Genomic DNA, 12,837 nt, shown 5'->3' with positions numbered 1-12,837 from the left:
CAGCGAACTGTCATCAACTGTATAAACCTGTGAGTAAATTTAACTGAGCCTCCTGCGTGGCAGAACATTGTTGGAGTGGATCCAGCATTACAGATGGACTCCGGCCATCACGTGAACTGTGTTGCATATGAAAGCTGACTGTCACCTTAGAATCCACGCTATACATTTGCTCCATACGCCATCCCCCAGATATTTGCCTTGCAGGAGATGCAATGTGCATGCGCGGGAACTCACCGCCAGCCTGCTCCAGTGCTCCCCGTACGTTACAGAAAGGGCTTCTATTGATTTTAGAGAACCTATGATAGTAATTGCATGATTTTGTTTAATAAAGTATTTATGAGACTGCGGCATTAAAAGGTGCCGCTTCAGTTAACGTTCACTTGCATTCTGTTGTGATGTCATGTTTTATCATACAGTTAGAGCTTAGCACACTAATACGCTGGTCTCAGGTGTACAGGTGAAGATAAAATGCATCAAAAATGAATTCAGTGGTGCACACGTCTAGTCGTCCTTGGCTGCAAACAGGCCACAATTTTTTGGAAATCCTCGCTTCAGCACAATTATCTTATAAGGCAAGGATACACAAAATCCTGGGCTTTCTGTGTCTCTTGAGGTCTGGAGTTTAATGGGACAATCCAGTGTCCCAAACAGCCACCTGAAGAGTACTTGTTCTGATTCCTGAACACATGCCTGAGAAAGTACAGTGATGGTACTCGGTCATACAGTCTGTAGGTCGATGTTCTATGGACCTCTGTTCTTCACTAGCTCTGTTATGAAACAGTATTTGTGTAATCTCACAGATGTTCCATGAATGCTGTGGTCCATCATCTGCTACTTCATCAAAACTAATAAAAAATGGTATTGCCGACCTGACATGACCTGGCATATAGGGCACATAATTAGGTTGAAAACAGTCAACCGTGTTAAGCTTTCCAAAATAGCCCTATTTCTTCATCGAGCTGAGCATGACTCTCTCAAAAAAGAGTAAATGTCTTTAGGGATGCCCAAGAGGACTATAATCCCTACCAAGTGGAGTCTGAGCTGGCTCTGTATTGTTTTTACTCTTATGAGTTGAGAGGGAGCCAAGAGTTAGACCTGATTCAACACTGGAGCTTCCAACGGTATTATAATATATTGGCTATTGTACACCCGGGGGTTATCCGGAAGTCATGGTCCAAATTCGGCTGGCTGAGCATTCAGAGAGTTGTAATTAAACAACAGGAGACCTGCTCCCATATGCTATTATTATCCTCAGATTTCAGTTTCTCCAACACCAATTCCTTGATCTCCACCATAATACCTTTGTTTGTTATATTAAACATTTTATGACTTTGGTAGCTACTTGAAAATAGGTTTTATAGCCACATTAATAACCCAGTTTTCTTATTGCTTTTCTTAAACAATATCTAATGATATTATGTTGGAAAAGGGGTTTTCCCTTTGGGGGATAGTAAAAAAAAACCCCACCATTGTTTTAGAAGATTGTATAACAATATTTCATCGGTGATAAATGGAAGCTATTTAAGTAATTTTGTGCTGGGTGTATAAATGAAGAATACAATTAAGCCAGTCTATGAAAGCTTTATATCTAGAGAGGTTATAGAACAGATATCAGTGTCCATATTCCTCATTGTCCGCTACTTATGATGACAGTAGTGAGTGTACGTCTCATGGCAGGGACAAGAGGGTCCTTGCAGGAGGAAATTAAAGTGAGTAACGGATATTGATGTGACCCCCCACCCCGTGCCTGTCCATTACATCAGGCCTTACAATGGAAAGCCTTATTTTCTTTACACATAACTATTTTACCAATCTCTGGAAGATGTAAGATACAAAAGATACACAACCTAATATCTCGTATGTTCCGAATATATCTTCCTGCAGTCACCTTGGCTGTGTGGCTATGTAATAACTATAATTAATTCCTATATATCACATCAAAAGGAATTTTATACAAGGCAATATTTGCGGCCAGGAACGCAAACCATTTCCTCTGGATCAACACAGTAGGGACACAATATATATATAGGTTGAACTTGATGGACTTTGGTCTTTTTTTAACCTTATGAACTATGTTACTATGTTACTATGTCTGCTAATCAGCAGAGTAGGTGGAACAGCATCTTTAAAGCCAAGGTAATTTAATATGGTTGAGCTCTGGAAATATGTATTAACTGTAGAGAGAAAATAGCACATACACCCTGTTATTCCTCCCTTAGCAGCCAGGTAATGACTTTTAACATTCTGACAAGTGTATTCTTGAAAAAAGGTCATAGCTGTCAGTTTATGGAATCTATGCTAATCTGCTCAGCTGGATACAATTCAGGCAGACAATATTGCGGTATCATAATTAGTTGTGGGAGACTGCATTCATCAGAGGATGAGTAATGGGTATAAACAATATAGTGAAATGATATATATATATATGCTATATTCTCTGTATTTGGCATTGTGGTAGATTGTTTGGCCCAAATAATCCTAAATGACATTTCCCTCTGTACAGGATCCATCATGTGCGTGGCAGCAAATTATCTATACCTGTCTTTCTGGACATACTGTGCATACGTATGGTGCACCGACGGCCGGCAGCGCCTTCCGCAAACATTATATGGACAAAATGTATTGGGACACCTGACCGTTACACCAACAGGGACTTTATATTATATATATTATGTATATGTTATCCTGTTTTGGACTAACCTGGATCCAGGGTTAGTCTCCAACTTGGTTACCTCCATATTACTGCTAGCAAGTAGTCCTAAGCCTCTGCAAATTGCTATGAGGGCTTTCCCCAAACTGTTCCCACAAAGTTGGAAACATTGTCATAAATGGTGGTCTTGGTGTGTTCCCCAGCAGGCAGTTCCATTCTGTAAAAGAGTAACAGCCTTCACCATATTAGCTGCTGGCCTTAAAGTGCCAGGGCCAATTTTGTCTTGCCAGTCTGATGATAAAGCTTAGGTAGTATATGTATTGGGCAACATATGTATCAAATAATACTATTGTTGCCCCTTCTTAGGGTGACCATAAGGCCGCATCTTTGGTGAACAGCATCCTGGTTGAATATTTTACCTTTGGTTAGTAAAGTAACTACTGTGCCTGGGGTAAAATAAATGGGTATAAAAATAATCTGGCCTTTTTCTTTGACCTTTTGATTTGGTGAGTCTGGACTTTTTGAGAGGTTGGGCCAGTTTTCATAGTTCTGCTTCTGTTAGAATTAGGTCACAGCCTTATAAACAGGTTTACCTGCCTATTACCTAGGGAAATCTAGATGGATGAATTATCCTCTTGGACCTCTCTGTAGCATTTGACACTGTTGACCGCCCCATCTTCTGCAAACCCTTTATTCTCATGGAATTTGCAACATGACTCTCTCCTGGTTAAAATCCTACCTCTCTGACCATAGCTTTCGTGTCTCTTTTTCTGGCACCTATTCCTCTTCCCTTCCACCCTCTGTTGGGTGAGTCAAAGGGCTTGGTTCTGGGATCACTTCTCTTTCTGAAAACCTCATCTCTCAGATAATTTTTAACTAATCTCTCTCTAACTAATTTTTTCTTTTAGATTTAAAAACTACTAACTGTGTTTCTGAAACTGCATCATGGATGACATCTTACTACCTGATGCTCAATATGACCAAGAATGAGCTTCTGGTTATTCACCCAGCTCCGTTATCCACAAATCCCATGAATATCTATTTCACTGAATTCCACAATCTTCCCATCCCAATAGACCAAGTAAACTGTTCTGGTGTCAGACTTGACCCCACTTCTCTTCCTCATCCATCATGTCCAGTAGCTCTCCAAATCCCATCTTGCTCACACAAGATACTACCAAAATACTAATCCATTCCCTTGTGGTATCCCATCTACTAACTGCCTTCCCCTCTCTTGCCCTTCACCACACCAATCATACCAAACACCATTGCCTGATCAGCCTTCATCTGCTGCCCCATTGTTGTAGTCCCTCCATTTGCTCTTTATATCCTCAAGGTTTATACTTCTGACAACACTGCTTACCAATTATATCTCTGTTTTTATCTCTTGGCTGCCTTTTTTTCTTCTCATGACTTGTACCCACACTATAAATGTATATTATTTATATTATTATATATAATATATTCCCTTCCCTCTTACTTACTCCAATGTACTAACAGTAAAAACCTGCCTATTCAGAGGAGTACAAACCTCTCCTCCAATTACCCTCAACTGCACCCCGAAGAACCCATCTGTCCTTTCCACCTTCAAGATCTCCATATATATCTATCTGAACACAAAATAGTAATAAAAATACAAAAAAAAGAAATATAATTTTCCTGATTATCTCCCTATGTACGTCACACCGGGTAGTGAAAGTAATGTAAATAATATAATTTCCTTAAAAGCCTCGTCCTTCTTAGCAGAGTTATTATATGTAATGGTACATACATTTAGATTGCTCATGCAGCTCACGTGGGTGGCATTAAAAAATATAATGCCATTTAGACACACGTAAGAAAGGGTTATGTTCCATAATCATGCTGAAGAAACAAAATATAATTAGAAAATACATGTTTACAACTATGCAAACCTTCTTGCGCCTCTGGTCGGGCTGTGGGTGACAGGAGATGAAGTCCGCATAACCTCACCAACAAAATTATAAACAAAAACGCATTTATTAAAATGAATGCGTCTTTTTGATTTTAGTTTACATCATTACTATACTCTTCTTTACATGCTCAGCTTACTGTAGGTCCACCTATTAATCTGTTTAGATCTAGAAAAGGCTTTTAGGATTTTTTTTCGAATCGATCAATTTAATGCAGGATTTTTATCTGTGATAACGTAGGCGCTAAACCCATACCGCAGGTATCGAAATTATATAGCTTCCTAATCTGAGTCATAGTCCAAAATTCAGAATTGTGATATTATTATTATTAACCCCATTAATAGTTTGGACAGTACATTTCTAATGCTCGGAGGAGGCAAATTGTTCTCCTTCTATTGTGCTTCTGATGACAAGGTAGCCCCTGCCTAAAAGTTAGGGAACAAGCCATGATACTGTGGTTTTATCAAATATATCTTTTAATTAAAAAAGTTAGGAACTACAATTTCCACTCTATCAGTAGATGCAAGATGAGGTCCACCAGCATGGTTCAGAACATCAGTTGACACCCTTTCATCCCTTCTGTTGCCTTCAAGGTCCACTATTTGGACTTCAGGTCCAGGAAAAAAAAATGGATGGTGCAACCCTGATTATTTTTAGGCAGTTTGTTTCCGGTATTTTAGTCTGAGCCACCAGGTAACCCTCCAGCTAGTCGCTCGCGATGGTGGCGAGAGCTCTATTCTGCAGCAAACCGTAATCTGCAGGTTGCCCATTTATACCCTTTTAACCACAGTTCCCCTAGACTCTCTCGTTAAAAAAACATTTTCTTACACCAATCCCCACAGCGCGTCACAATTATAAATGCTTACAATACTTTCTGCTCAATAACAAAGATTACAATGACATTGCTGTGCGCGTTGGTGAGCACAAAGGCCAAGTTAATAGAAATGCGAGTCATGATTCCCATTCTGAAAGCCAGAAACGGAAGGCTGGTCGAATCACTCTGTAGTCACAGCCGCACCGCATTGTTAACGCGCCAGTAAGCAGACAGAGAGAGACGCTGGCTTTGTAGAAACCTTAACACTGATTAAATGAGGATCTCATAATTGCACTTTTTTTGCAGTGGCAGGCCGTTTTGCAGTCCATCAACATCTTGTCTCATTATGATGGCAAAGTACAAAAAGGTGACTTCAATCTGTAAAATCTCTAGCAGTAATTAAACTCTTTTACATAACTTTACTTTGTATGGGTCTCGGCTTTCATATATTTTATATATATATATGTAACCTTTATGCTGCTGGAACTGCATTATGTGGGAAATGGTAGAATTCGAGCGAATAAGGTAGGGGAAAGAATCTCAGTTAACAATAAAAATTTTTAGATGTAATAAAAACAATTATACAGCAGAAGTTATTATTAGTAATCATTATATAGTTTTATATAAAACATAGAAATTATACAATTATGTGCAGATGTTTGTGGTAAGTGTTACCATAACTCAAATATTTAACTGAAAAGTTACTGAAAAAATGGCATTTCCGGGGTCATATTACACCTTAAATGGTCTGAGTTTAGGTGGGATTTGGTGGAGTCACCGTTACGCCCCTTGACCTTTCATATTGTCAGTAAAGGAAAAGAGGCTTAAGGGTGGCCCCACCAAAATCACATATCTAATAGGAATCCCGGCCCTGGTATGGTCATCTTGCTTGCCCTAGTCTTGTTAAGGAATTTTAAAGTATATCTGTCGCAGTTTGATACATTTTCTCATTAGGTAGAGTTATATTTTTTATATAATGCACAGCTGAAGCATAAAGTAGTCTCTGTCCAGGAGCCCTCTCTATTTGTGACACTTGTACCTCCTCGTTGACTTCACACCGGTCGATATTTACTGTTGAGTTGTCGGGTTCCGTGATCTCTGCCCAGTCGCTTGGGATTTCAGTAGAAGCAGTTGTAGCCTCCAGCACTTAGGTCTAGAGAAGCTCTCAAAGATCAGTTTTCTTTTTAAACATACGTTATTTTAACTTATGTTAGCAGTTGGGGTGAAAAGGGGCAAAGAGCACATAAATTCCAATGTGTCAAAATATGACCGTTCTACAATAAGGGAAATGGAAACTTTGTGAAACATTCTTTCATAGGAGGGCCATAGAGCTTTGACATTATGGTCCAACTGGAGGACTGCTGTTTGGATTCCTCTAGTGAGCTATGTCAGACTTCTATCTAAACATGTCAGCTGCATCCTTTTGCTTCATCGTTTACTTTTCTAAGAACCTCATGGAGGTTATTATTATCTTTTATTTATATAGCGCCAACAATTTATGCAGCGATTCATTCAAGGGGTCGAAAAGACGAGACAGACTAAGACAAACCGATACAATAGGTCCCTGCTCGAATGCTTGCAATCTTGAGTTAAAGCTTAACATATGGGTAGACATTTACTTTAGTGGCAAAAAACCCAAAAGGAAATTTATTTCACTGCGCCCAAGTAATTTACACATCTTGGGGCCGATCTTCTAAAGTGAAAGTACCGGTAGCTCTTAGGAAATTCGGTATTAATGTGACTTTGCTCCAGATCAGTGATTTACAAAGGGGGAAATTTAGCAAGAAGAAGAAGTCTTCCTCCGGTCGTGTTAGTGGCAGCAAGAGGTATTGTATGGCTTTTCTTCCAAACTGGCTCGTATGGTGCTCTGCCCTAGCTGTACCAGCTAATTAATGTGTTGTTAACTTGGTTCATTTGGAGGAGAAGTCCACAGTGATCTTGTCATAAAGAAAACCCACAGTAATCAAACAACATTAATAAGACTCAACAGGGATAAAAGAAGCAGGATACCCGGTAAAAAATGTTCTGACCGAGATGGTCCTTCGTATATAGAAAGTACGGTAAACGGAACATTTTCAGTTAGTTGGCTCCAATTGTCCAAAAAAAAAAAAAATGGGCACACTAGATGGGCCAAATGATTCTCATCTGCTATGAAATTATGTATTTATACACAAATCTGCGTCCCCCTACAGCTTGACTTTAAATGAAAGTTTATTTTAAATGAAAATCTCAGAATATGCCAGCTAGCAAAATAAAATGTTCAGAATCACAACTCTTAAAGACATTTGTGAACCATTGAATAAACTAAGACACATGAAGATGTCTGCCGATTAAACTAAACAATATATAGTCTCATTAGTATCTGCTGTAGGAACAGCCATCTTTACCTCCTGTTAAGAGTCGCATGAGTTATTCCTCCCCATTATTATCTCTTTCCCATTCTTAAGTTGCTGGCGGTTGATTGGTTCAGGTAGACTTGATAGGAAGCGGTACAAAGAGAGATAACTTCAGGAAAGAAAATGAATTCAATTAATTAGACCTGGATTAAGGTTGATCACCATCCACGGCGATTATTTTTTTTACCTTTTAACTGCTTTAAATAAATGTTCCAAGAATATTGTTCAATCACTGTTTAGTGTAGCATGATGTCATATAGATAATGTAATATTGGAATAATATATTTCGATTTGTTTTTTTATAGATGAAATATTAGACATCTAAAGCAAAGTAGATAATAGAAAAAATCTACACTTTTTTTTTAAAACCACCGGAATCTTTTCAATAATGACAGAAATGTAGCCGTGGGCAAAAGTTGGCATATTAAAGGTGAATGTGATATTAACCACAATAAGTGATATTTAAATATGCCTGACCTGAAACATACTCTGAGCAAGGGAAGGGGATTGCAGAATGTGATATTTGCAGGGGAAAGGCGCAGCTTTCCAGTAATTGCCAGTCTGCTCCCTCGACTACGTTTTAATTAACGGTTTTAAACTCAAAAGTTGGTCAGGTTGACTAATTACTCAATTAATCAAAAGAAACCTCAGATGTGCCGAACCTGTTAAGTGCTGCTGTTATGTATAAATTAAACAAGCGCTCTTCGTCCGGTGTATGTGGGTTAAAAAGAACACAAAACACTGGGATGGATGATGGATGGAATGCAGGATAAAATATTTAGGAGCTTTAATTATGGAGGCACCATGGATGGTCATCCATAGCTTTACCCCTACGGAGATACTGATCACCTCAGTGACGAATGCGGAAGTCACCCACGAAAATCAAATAAAAGATGGAGGATGAAGAAAGTCACCAATGTGTGATACCTCCTGATGAAGCCACTACAGAGTTACTAATCTGGGCGAAACGCGTCGAGATTACTACTCTGGGATTATACTTGGCAATACAGCACCTATAAATTAGATTAGATTATCACTCTAATCAGGCCCAACTGTGATTGGGGAGTAACACGGATGCTTGGCCTTATAATATTTGAATGTAGTCAACATCTTGTAAGTGCAATTTATTACCTCCTCTGCGCTAGACGGGTTCTGGAGAAACGGGTAGAGTGACACAGCGTGCGCCCTGACGGGTCTCTCTTGTGCTAACTAACCTATCAAGTTTCTCAAACTAAACCCCGCCTACCGAGAAAACTAATAGGTTAGTTAGCACAAAGAGAGACCAATCAGGACGCGCCACAGAGGGGGACCTGGGCGCAGGCACCGGAGGCCACGGTAGGACCTGAGCACAGATTTGTTTTGAGAGTAAGAGAGAGTTCAATGGCCACCATTCATCAATGGCTCTATTTCCGGGCATCAGAGAGCCGCTATTAAAATAGGGGAGACTCGCGGAACTTCCGTGAGTGTTGGGGTGTCTGCCGTTACCCACATGCGTGTACCAGCACCTCTCTTCACTTTATATATCTGCAATGGATACGTTCCGGTACAGACACATTCTGTAAGAAGCCCCGATTTAACATTTGACCTTGTGCTTACATTTTCACATTAAAATCATTTCTTTCTAATGAATCATTTTCTGTGCTTGCATGGAAATCAGTTCTGTTTTATCTTTAATTAAATCCACGAGTTGCTATTCTGTTAGTCTCCTGGTGGATTTTCTTTAATTATTGCAAACGTGAATTATGTTAAAGTTCCAAACAGTACCATATTTAAATATTCTAATTTAGAATTCACTTCTTGTTATCCTTTTTTTTGTAATTTGGCTAATCATTTGAATGTGCCCTATTATTTTATTTTATATGTAAGTGCGCTGCATTCATAATTCTGTGCTACGCTGACTCGGAAATAAAGTAAATATGAACTAATGTACCGAGCAGGATTTAAAGTGGTCCTGTCTCTCTTTTTTGATTCCATTTTTTACTTATTAGTTCAATTATAGGAACATGGCCCTGCGGTCCCCTTAGTCTGGCTCCTTATAGGAGGCGTGAGGGATGTGGCTGGTATGAGTGGCGTCCATAGACGTTGGACTACCTACCACCAGTTACACTTTGTATGAATGAGAAGTGGACAGAACATGGACATAAGTGGACTTTGAGGAGAGCCCGGGCTCGGGCATGATCAAACTCTGCTACCCTGTCCAGAGATTAAAAATACCCTTGAGAAACAGAGTTTTACCCCAAGACTCTGGGTGAAATCTAGTTCTCAGCTCTGATAACTGGCGCTTACAGTAGCCATGGAAAAGCTGCCCCACTGTCCGGGTTTGGGAAATAAACCCATTTTATCCATCTACAGGGTCCAAGCCAAGTATTAACCCCAATTCCCAAGCCCATGTGAGGACTGCCTGTACGTAGACAATGAGTAAAAGCGGTGGAGGTAATCGCATGCCCTCTGCCCCAGGGAGATAATGATGTGAATATGAACTATAATGTTCTCCATGTTCTTTGGACCCAAGAGACGTGGCTAGGGTGCATGATCCAGCTCCGCAAGCTAAGTAGTTTCCTAAATCTTGCTAACACTCAGTTTAACTGAAAATAATCCCCAATTGTTACAGGGATATTCCAGAGACCCACGCAGGATTCGCACCAAAGAACGCACACTACAGCACTTTTTAGGTAGTTTAATATACATTTACTGAAGTCTAAAAAAAATTATAATAAACCTGAATTACCGGCCTTCAGCAAACGCCTCCTCCATTGCTCGATGTTTCAGGCCGCTGAAATCGACCGCTCAGATATCATACGCATTAAGTAAAGGTTCTGCAGATGACCCATCTTAGGTAGTTACAAATAGCAGCTCGTCAATAAGCGCCAGCATTTTTAAAGTGACTGATATCGGTTTAAATGTAAAAATCTCTTTCTGTAAATATTTGCTATTTTAATCGATAAACACCACGTGGTTAAAGCAGCCAGAATATTTAAGACCCTTTCTTCTCCTCTTCACCGTCGATAAGCAAAGAGAGAATAAGAGTTTACACAGCCAGTTATATAAAAGTGTTTTCAGTTCGGGATCGATAGCTGGGACCGCTGGGGATGGAGTGTTTAACGTATGGATTCAGCAGGATTCTGTATTATTCTAAAGTCTATTTCTATCCGACTTGATCCAATTAAGTTTAATTGGATCTATTCCCATCTATTTCAAACATGCCTTGTCCTTGTTACTAAATAACTGTTAACTAAATGTATCTGTTCCCCTGCTTTAAAGTATGGGAAACTTTTTTTTTTCATAAAAATAAAGCAAAATAAACTATTTCATTGTTTTGCAGGTGCTTATTCTATATTTAAGGAATTTATTATTATACCTTAGAAAAACTCGCATAAATATTAATTTTTGGCCATGAAGTGCTCTCCCTTTTCCTTTTATAAAGGCTGTCTTAACCAATCAAAAACAGTCAGCAACTTACAAAAGGGGAGACATTTTATAGGGGGGGGTATAATAATGCAGAATCTATCGTAAACATTGTAAGGAATATCTCCCAGCATTAAAATTGGCCAAAAAGGAACATTTTAATTGTATATTAAAGAGGGAGGAAAGAGGGGCAGAATGAGATGAAGAGGGACTGTTCCTCCTAAACAAGTGTGTTTGGGTGGTACGCATAAGGGAAATTCTAATATATATACAATATATATATATATAGATATATCTATATTTATATATATATCTATATATATATATAGATATTTATATATATAGATATACCGTATTGGCTCGAATATAGGCCGCACTTTTTCCCCCACTTTAAGACTTTAAAGTGGGGGTGCGGCCTATATTCGGGGTCTAGTGCCCGACGCCCGGGACATGCAGTCCCGGGCGCCGGGCAGGCAGCGGGGTTAGGATACAGATCCCCCGCAGCGGTGCAGGGGACCTGCATCCTTCTCCCCGATACGCTCAGACAGCCTCCCCTGCCAGCACTTTCCAAGGGGGGGGGGGCGGGTGCCGGCACGAGAGGTTGTCTAAGCGCATCGTCTGGACGGTCACCGGCTGCAGCGATGCGGGTAAACAGCCTCCGGGTTGTTTACCTGCATCGCCGCAGCCGGTGACCGTCCACGCGATGCGTTTTACCTCTGCCCCCAAGACTTACCGGAGCAGACTCCCGGGTGTCTTGCGGGGCGCCGGCGGGGGACATCTACGCAATACGCGTATACAACTTCCGGTTGTATCTCGGGGGGGGAGGAGGAGGAGGAGGACAGTGGCAGCATATCGGGGGGAGGAGGACAGTGGCAGCATATCTCGGGGGGGGGACAGTGGCAGCATATCTCGGGGGGGGGACAGTGGCAGCATATCTCGGGGGGGAGGACAGTGGCAGCATATCTCGGGGAGGGAGGACAGTGGTAGCATATCTCGGGGGGGAGGACAGTGGCTGCATATCTCGGGGGGGAGGACAGTGGCAGCATATCTCGGGGGGGCAGACAGAGTGGCAGAATGTTTTTGGTTTTTTTTTGGTGCTTTTTTAAAGAAAAAAACTTTTTCTTTAAAAAAGCACCAAACTTTTAGGGTGCGGCCTATATACGGGGGCGGCCTATATCCGAGCCAATACGGTATATATATCTATATATCTATATATATATATAGTTTATTTTAATCTGTAAACAATTGTGTCTTACAGAACTATAAAAAATAGGAAACGTGGCTTCCTTTTTATGGGATTTGCTGCGTGGTGAAAATGTTTGCAAATTTCAAGGATGATATGAATTTCATTGATGTTTCAGCACTGCCACATTTTGCCACAGACCTCAGTTTCAATTAGGTAAAATGTAAAATAAAATATCTCCAAAACAATTATACAGATTGAAAAAAAAAAAGTGAATTTAATTGTGCTTAAATAGGTGGAAACCGTTTCTCTTAGATTTAATGAACCGCCTCATCTCCAACAAATTGAATGTCTGCTGGTAAAGCATCAATGTTCAGACTGCATACATGCGGTCGGCTGCCACTACTTCCATCGGTTTAAACGGGGGATGAGTTTTCATGTACAAGACCGGTACACGC

General features: G+C 40.2%; 1 protein-coding gene across 1 annotated transcript in view; it reads left to right on the top strand.

Moving 5' to 3' along the window:
• Window positions 1-12,837, top strand: part of PTPRN2 (protein tyrosine phosphatase receptor type N2) — a 371,264-nt gene that overhangs the window by 149,325 nt on the left and 209,102 nt on the right. The window lies entirely within an intron of this gene.

Source organism: Spea bombifrons, chromosome 5 (assembly GCF_027358695.1).
Source record: "Spea bombifrons isolate aSpeBom1 chromosome 5, aSpeBom1.2.pri, whole genome shotgun sequence".
Taxonomy (NCBI): Eukaryota; Metazoa; Chordata; class Amphibia; order Anura; family Pelobatidae; genus Spea; species Spea bombifrons.
This window is presented reverse-complemented; position numbering and strand designations above follow the sequence as displayed.